The sequence below is a fragment of the Neofelis nebulosa genome, chromosome 3, assembly GCF_028018385.1.
Source record: "Neofelis nebulosa isolate mNeoNeb1 chromosome 3, mNeoNeb1.pri, whole genome shotgun sequence".
In the NCBI taxonomy this organism is placed as follows: domain Eukaryota; kingdom Metazoa; phylum Chordata; class Mammalia; order Carnivora; family Felidae; genus Neofelis; species Neofelis nebulosa.
In genome coordinates this window covers 206,715,689-206,724,231 of record NC_080784.1, presented here as the reverse complement: position 1 = coordinate 206,724,231, position 8,543 = coordinate 206,715,689, and the positions used below count along the sequence as shown (strand labels likewise).

The following is an 8,543-nucleotide window of genomic DNA, read 5'->3' as shown; positions in this document are numbered from 1 at the left end:
CAGCGCACCCGCCGCCGGGCGCGCGCCCCCCCCCCCCGCGCGCTCGAGCGTTCAGCACCGCGGACAGCGCAAACTGCCACCCACCGCTAAGCTGTCCTCGGTTGTCCACCTGCTGTAACATCTGTGCCCCGAGCTTGGCTCGCTTCCCTGGACTCTAGGATATCCCACCGGAGGACGAGGGCGGCAGGCTGTGTGTGTGGTGTGGCGTCCGGGCACAGTGCGTGCTACCCCCAGCCCATTCACATTGGCCAAGCCAGGGCCAACCAAAGGGTAGGGATTTTTACAAGGTTTTCACTGTCCAGGTTTGAATGCTTCTATTTCTAAGCTGCATGAGTTCAAAGATGAAAAGCACGTAGCACTGGGCCTGGATCATGGCAAGGAGTCAGTCAAACGCAAAGGTGAGGTTTAAACCCTTTAAAACAAAGACAAAATCCTGAATCATCAAAACTGAAAGTGGCTCTCGGGCTGTGCAGTCAAGGGTGCTGTGGCGGGGGGGGGGGGGGCGGGGGGGCAGGGCACCCAACTCCCACATCAGCACTGAGGAGGTGGTGGCCAGCTTCCTCCCTTGGCCACGGAGGACATCCTGGCTCCGAAGAGTTTTCCGACCAGAAGGTAGGGCAGCAATGGGGATTACCACCTCACACATGGGCAAACTGAGGATGAAGACAACTGATCACATGCTCCAATGTCACCCAGCCGGTACGTGGTGGAACTTTGATGTGGATGCGAGTCCTACTGATGCAAAGTGACATAATCAGCTACCAGATGCCAAAGGGAAGGTAGTCCAGGTGGGGCGCCCCGAGGGGTCCTTGCCACTGCAGGCTCTCTCTAGAATGGCCCTTTTTGCCCTTGGTCTTTCCAGCTGCTTTGCTTGTCTGCCACTGGTCCACCTCACAAGGGCGACAAGGATGTCCAGGTTCAGTCCTGCCCAGAACAGCCACCTTGTGTCCCTGACCTACAGAGTTCTGTTAGTACCCAGGGCTCCAAGCGCAGGCATTCTCGCCATCAGTAATCACCACAGCAGTTTGGGCTTTCTATAGATTTTTTACCCGGGGGAATGCTCTAAGCCTCCCTGTTTGAGGTGGGCGGTCAGAAGACCCCTTGTGAGTAGGGGGTCTGGGAATGCCTTGGGCGTGTGGTGTCAGAGTCTCCCGCTGATGAATGCCCTCACCCCTCACTGTCCTTGCCACAGCCTAGCCCTCCGGTCTGTTCTCCATCATCCTGAAGCACAAATCAAATCACATGCCTCTTCCAGAAACACCTGAAGGCTGCCAGGGTCTAGGGCCGGCCTCTGGGCTCTGCGGCCCGGCATTAAGGACTTCCTCCCTGGACCCTGTAGGCTGTCCTGCACAGTCCCTAAACCTGTGCCCTGTGCCCAGAGCTCCTGAGCCCAGTGGTCAACCTGGTCAACCATGTGCCTATATCTGCAGTTCCCTCTTTGAGCAGTGCCCTTGGCCACTTGGCCACGTGCATCATTCCCACGTACCTTAGTGGCAGCACCCCTGGGAGCTGTCTGATTTCCCTGTGTGGAGGCAGACACCTTCCTGAGTGTCCTTCCAAAACCCGAGCTCCACTCTGTCGTGTTTTAACACATCACGGGGTCTTTATCTGTTCACATGTGGCTCTGGCTCCAGACTGTGGGCTCCTGGACACTGTGTGTGTCTCACTCAGCTCTGTGTCCCCCATCAAAGTAAAGGCGGAATGCAAAATGCAAAAAGTGACGAGGAAAATCGGAAGGCACGGTGCTGAGGGGGTGGGGCAAGCACTTCAGCCCACACACTCTACTTTCAGCCCCGCCGTGGTCTGACTTCCCGGTCTATCTCTGGCCCCTGTGAATAGGGAGATGGCCCTGGCTGGGGAGTCAGGGCCCTGGCCGCCTTGGCTCTGTCCTCCACCAACAGACGGGTCTGGTGCTGATTAACTTTCTCCTTGGTGTAGTGGATGAAGGCGGTGTCCCCCGCCAGACCCCTGACCAGATCCCCACTCAGATCCCTGCTTAGATCTTTTTCCAGATCCTTGTCCAGATCTCTGCCCAGATTCCCACCTGGATCCCTGCCCCTGCTGCTGGGAGTGTAAGGAGTTCCAGCTCAGACCCATGAGCTACTCAGAACTGTCCTTGGCTGATAAGAGACTCGTTCCTAGAGACACCTGGGGGGGACACTGTCCCTCCTTCAAGGCTAGACAGCTGTCGGGATTTACACTCCAGGGCTCCGTGCAGATCAGGCCAAGACGAGACTTCTCCAGAAGGCATCCTTGCTGTGTTCTGTCCCTGCCTTTCCTACGCTGCCTCCTGGATTTCTCCTGCCTCAGTAAATCCCAGGTGCCCGAATCCATGCTTCCCGGGCTCTGCTTGGGTCTCACCAGGGGTGACAGTTGGGGATGGCATGGAGACCGACATGGGAAGTCCCTGCCCAGGGAAGGAATTGTTACCCCTGCTGTGCTGTGTGTCTCAGTGCACAGCTTACTTCTGGACCCAAGATGCGTCTGTGCACATGGGCGCCTCACAGTAATGGTTCTTGCCCCTCCCCCCTGCCCCCAGCCCCATCCAATGGGAAAAACTCTAATTAAATCAGAAATATCACAGACTGGATAATTTTTAAAAGTTCATTTTTTTGGGGGCGCCTGGGTGGCGCAGTCGGTTAAGCGTCCGACTTCAGCTCAGGTCACGATCTCGCGGTCCGTGAGTTCGAGCCCCGCGTCAGGCTCTGGGCTGATGGCTCGGAGCCTGGAGCCTGTTTCCGATTCTGTGTCTCCCTCTCTCTCTGCCCGTCCCCCATTCATGCTCTGTCTCTCTCTGTCTCAAAAATAAATAAACATTAAAAAAAAATTAAAAAAAAAAGTTCATTTTTTTTTTTTATTTTGAGAGAGAGACAGAGAGAGAGAGAGAGAATCCCAAGCAGGCTCTGCACTGTCAGCACAGAGCCTGACATGGGGCTCGAAATCACAAACCGTGAGATCATGACCTGAGCCAAAATCGAGAGTCAGACACTTAAGTGACTGAGCCACCCAGGTGCCCCTGGATAATTTAACCAGTTTTTCTTTCCCTTCATCCCCTTACTCGGTCACGGCCTTTCAGTGGGGAAAGTATACCTCCCACCCACTGAAATTATACTTTGGCCACATGACCCGCAGTGGGCAGAAGGGACCAGGAGCCTGCTCTGAGCTCAGGCTTTAAGAGCATCTGTGCTTCTGCCCCTTGCAGCATCCACTGTCCTCTGTGAAGAGATCATGCTCTGGACACTGTTGTTCCCTCAGCTGGGACCAGGAATCAAGGTCTGGAGCCCACCCAAACCCCACCTGATGAGCCCAGTTGGGGGGGGGCACCCAATGGCAGCTGATCATGGTCCACAGGCAGGAAATGGGGATAACGGCTGTGGGCCACTGAGAGCTTTGGGGCTGTTTGTTACACGGCAGTGTTGTAGCAGAAACCGGACTGATACAAGTGGGACCCTTAAGCCACCCACGGCACCCTAGAGTGGAGAAGATGTGGCCTGAGGAGTACCCGCCCACTTGTCTGCTCAGTTCCCATCTCGCCTGGCTTACCTGCCTCAGTTTCTGTGACCAGACCTCCATATGTCCACCAGCTGACCTATCCACTGCTCGCCTATCCCACGAGCACGGGGCGACATCTCTCCAGTCACCCAGACCCAGGTACCAGTGTTTCTTCCCCCCCCCCCCCACATCCTATGGGGGGCTCATTCCTTCACCCACCATGCATTGGGCTACTCTCCATGCCACACCTCTGACAGGGTGAGTCCGGTGGTGGGCATGGGGGCGGAAATGGGCAAGGTAGGCAGGTCCACCTCAAGGAGGGTAGGCAGTTATCCAGTTACCGTGGAGAGCGGGCTGCCACCAGCGGTCCTTCAATTTCCACCTGATAGGCCTTGAGAGGGGGCGGGAGGTCGTGAGGGTGGGTGGGAAGGTCAGGCACTTCCCTGGTCAGGAAGAGTGGACAGTGTCCTGGGAGCCGGGTCGTCCAGGGAGGAAGAAGGGAGAGGGCACCGGGAACTGGGGTGCGAGGAGAGGGCCAGGCAAGGTAAACAGAAAGTGTTCAATAAATGCATGCAGTGAAACTTCCTGCCCAGCACGTACATGCCACAGTCACCCCCGCAGGACGCACTCGGGTCGGGAGGGCATGTGGTGGGGGCAGTCACGCCGCGTAATGAGCTTAATTGAGGTTAATACCTCTTGCACGGCTCCCTGATTATTAAATTATTATCACATGCGTGAATCCTAATTAGAAGTTTGAGTAACACTCCAAGGGAAGCCTCCGAGGAGCGATTCTGGAGCTCCGCTGCCCCGGCGCCCTCCCCGCTCCAGGGGGTGCTCCCCCCCCCCCCCCGCAGGGGGAGTGGGGGAGGGGCGAGTAGGGTGAGGGCGGGGTGAGCACGCCCCGAGGTGGGGTGTTGAGCGCGCTCCCGGTGCCGGTGCCGGTGAGCCGCTGAACTGCGTGGGACCCGGATGGGGAGGATTGGGGGGAGACTCAGGCACGCCCCAACTGCTCCCCCCCACCGAACCCCGCCCCTTGGGGGTCTTTTGCGTGTGAGAGGGTCCCTGCGGCCTGCCTGCTGGCAGTTGCCCTCCTTCCCCAAGCGAAGTTGGTGATGGGTTTGCAGCGGTGGGGGGGGGGGGGGGGGAGGGCGATGGGCGGGAGGGGCTCGCGGTTCCACTTTCCCTCTTCTCCGGAGGCCCCCCTCGCCGACGCCGTTTGGCAGTGCGGCACCCCAGGCCCCCTCTCCAAGGTCACTCCACGGGGTCCTGGCTCCTCGTGGGCACCCCCGCGCATTCCGAGCCCCCGGACCTAACCCGGCCCCCGGGAGGCCCTCAGTGAGTGCACGCGCCCGTTGACGGTGTGCGCGCTCCACACGCATGTGCCCGTGTGTTCATGCGCACGTGTGGCCCTGCATGAGTCTGCTCCGTGGGGGTGTGGGGGGGGGGTGTCCACGTGACTCCGCGTGCGTGTGCCCGCTCGTGTGTGGGTCTGTGCGCCGCGTGTGCCCGGCGAGGGGCTGACTCTGTGGCCTGAGCGCCCTGTGCCCGCGGGTGGGTCTCGGGGGTCGCCGGGGCGCAGCCCGGGGTGGGGGTGGGGGGTGGGGGCCACGCTGCCGGCAAAGTCAGGGCTTTGGGATCCGGGCCGAGCTGCAGCGCGCGTGGATCTTCTCCGCAGCCTCCCCGGCGCTGGACGGTCTCCGGGAAAGAGGGGTGGGGGTGGGGGGCTGCGGTGCGAGTGCAGGGTCCCCAGGGAGAGAGACAAATCAGTCGTTCCTCCCCTCCCCTTGAGAGCGGACTCGCCCCCTCCCCCCGCCTTTCCCCCTCCACTTCTCTATTTATTTTCCTCTCTGTTGCTGAAACATATTGAAGGGGAGAAAAAGGAACATTAAGATCCACTGTGAGCCGTGCGGCGGTTTAACGATTTCAAATGAGCCCCGGCTTGGGTGAGGCCCTGACAATTCCCCGTCAGGATGGCAGATGACGGCTAAAATTACCCGGAATCAATATTCTCACCGGGTGTCCCGGGCTGATAAGCGCGGCCAAGACAATGTTGACTATTAAAGTCGACAGCTTGAGATATTACACTATTAGTTATGCTATTTTTAATAATCTATAATATTTGGGCTATAATTAATTAATTATACGGGTCAGATAATATCTAGGGCTGGAATGAGGTCTGAAGGACCTATTACCGCGGTAATGAGAAAAGAGAAATCTAATCTGGGGACAGGTGCTAGGAGGGCCGGGCGGGCCTGGGACGCGTGCCTGTCCTGCTGGCCTTGCCCCCCGCCAGCCGGCTCCCTCAGAACCAGGGGTCCTCGGGGTCACACGCAGTGGGGCTGTTGGAGGATGGGGTCTCTGACCCCAGGACCCAGCAGCTGAGGGGTGTTTGCCCGTCCTGCTGGAGGCAGGCACCCTGGTCCCCGGCGCCCCCCCCCCCACCTGCCTTCCCATCTTTCTCTGCAGTGAGGGCCCCCCGCTTCCCGACACCCAGGGCGTGCATGCCAAGGCTCGCCTCACCCGCTCCAGCGTCTTCCAGACGACGCACAGAGAACAAAACCCAAACCCGTGGCCTTGGTCACAGAGGCTCGGCCCGCGTCCCCCTCCCCGCTGGGCTCGGCACACCCCCTCAGGCCGCCGGCCGCTGCTGGGCCCCGAGGTCGCCCGGTTCCGACCGCCCGGCTTCGCACCGACACTCGTTTCTGCTCCGGCAGCACCCCCTAAAGGCCCCGGCTCAGCTCTTCCCCGAGACTGCCCAAAGGGCTTGATGTATTTGTTTGCTGGCGGAATGGAGGTATGACAGACACCGGTTCGGCTGCTCCGGAGGGGAGTGACCTTCGGGGAAAAGCCAAGACAGAGGCAGTCGCCTGGAGTGAGCTCCAGCAGGGTGACGGCAGGCCCCGTGCCTGGGTGCGTCCCCCACAGCAGCTGCTGGGCGATGTGCTGCTTCTCCTTGGCCTTCCGGTGCTGCGGGGAGCCTTGCTCTGGGCGGTCAGCCCTGGGGGACACGGCCCTCCCCCACCGGGCTGCTCCACTAAAACCACAGAATGAGCTGGTTCTCAGGCGTCGGGCCCTGAGAGGGTGGCCCCGGGAGGCGTGCGGCTGGGTGCCCACACGTGTCCTAGAAACAGGGTCAGGCTGTGGCTCGGAGCCCGGTGTTCTCTGTCCAGCGGCCTCGGACCCACAAGGAGTCTGGGTACCTTGGCCCTCCGTGAACTTCCTGACCTCTGCAGGGCTGTTGCCTTTGCAAGTCGGTGTCTCCCCTTTGCGGTCAGTTGGCCCCTCGGCTCTGCCCAGATGGCCCCGCTCCTGTCCCCCACCGGCCGCCCACTTTACTGGGCACGGGCGGAGGCCGCACCGTTTGCGGGACATTCAAAGATCCCGCCTCCCCAGAGCCGCACAGCCCCAGGGCCTGGTGAGCACGGGAGCTCAGGCGGCACTTGGCATAGGCCAGCCGGGGTGGCAGGGGGCAGGAGCCCTGGCGTGGGGGCTGTGGCCCCGGCCGTGGGAGGGATGCCACGTGGGCTCCCTGCGGACCCAGACCCGCCCCGCCCGGGGGCCCGGGAAGGATCCTGCTGCCCCCGTGTTCTTTTCTGCTGACAAAAGTAAGCCGCGCTCCTGGAGAAGGCGCAGGGAACCAGAGCATGTTCCGGAACCCGCAGCACAGCAGGACCTCGGCGTGCATCCTGCCGCTTCCCTTGTACCGTGTGTCCTGCTCTTTGAAGACGTGCTCGTGGGCGCTGCGCGTGCAGCTTTGGTCTCGGCTCCCCGCCCCCACTTCACACACCGTCCCTACATGCCGTGGCTGCTCACCTCGAGGGGCCCGGGCTGGCCACCCCTCAGTTAGCTTCCTGCTACTCTAAACACGTGGCTGCGTGGACCCGTGTTTGGACTTTCCTCCCCTCTTTAGGGGAAAACAGACGTGAGTCCCTGGGTTCACGGGCAGGAGCGACTCAACGAGCCGGGACACACATCGTTTCGAGCCAACCCTTCCACACACACAGGGGGCAAACCCGCTCGCCGGAATGTGCTGGTGAGGGTGCCAGTTTTCCTTGAGGAAATGCTGGTCGTGTGTGTTTTTAATGGCCTTTGTCCCTTTTCCATTCGTCCAAGTGTTGGGGTTGTTGTAATAGATTAAAAAACCCTTTGTTATAGACTATGTCGAGTCTACACAGAAGCGCAGAGAAGAGCCGGAGGCACCCGGCACTCGGGCCCAGCAGGCGTCACGAGCCCCCACTTCTCTCTCTGGGACGTTTTAAAGCGCATCTCCGCACACCAAGTGTCTTCGCCTGTAACCATTTCAGTCGATGAAAGGAGATGAAGCGCGTACAGGTTGGAAAGGAAAAACTCAAACCGCCCTGCCCTGTGCAGACCTAGGAGCCGTTCCCAGGGCCACGTGGGGAGGTCAGATGACCTACAAAAGGTTGAATTCCTATGTACCAGCAATCGATCACTTGAGGCTGAAATTAATTAATTAATTAATTTTTTTTTTTTTTTTTGCAATATCTCCAGGTTCGGGAAGTTCCTTCCTAATCCCGGTTTTCTGAGAGTTTTTATCACGAACAGATGATTTTATCAAGTGTTTTCTCTGCATCTCCTGAGTGTCCTGTGGTTTCCTTTCATCTGTTAGTGTGGCGGGCAGGGCGGGCAGTGACGCAATGCCAGGCCCCTCTTGCATTGTGGGAAGGAATGGTGCTCGGTCGTGATGTTTTTATTCTTTCTGTATGTTGCCGGATTCGATCTGCTAACGTTTTATTGAAGATTTTGCATAGATGTTCATGGTTCGGTAGCTTCTTATCTTGTCCTATCTTTGTCTCTTGTTGGAGTTAGAGAACGCTGGCCTCATAAAATGGGAAAATATTATCTCCTCTGTTTTATTAAAACATTTTAAAAACATTTTTTTAAGTTTATTTTTGAGAGACAGAGAGCGCGAGTGGGGGAGGGGGAGGGAGGGAGGGAGAGAGAGAATCCCAAGCAGGCTCTGCACTGTCAGCACAGAGCCTGATGTGGGGCTCGAATTCACAAACCAAATCACGACCTGAGCCGAAATC

The 8,543-nt window shown here is 58.8% G+C and overlaps 1 long non-coding RNA gene across 1 annotated transcript; it reads left to right on the top strand.

Annotated features, from left to right (window-relative positions):
* Nucleotides 1–8,328, top strand: LOC131506249 (uncharacterized). The gene is made up of 4 exons (XR_009258827.1): nt 1–398; nt 3,203–3,273; nt 3,475–3,651; nt 7,648–8,328. It is a non-coding gene; the product is annotated as an uncharacterized LOC131506249 (long non-coding RNA).
* The last annotated feature ends 215 nt before the right edge of the window (nt 8,329–8,543 follow it).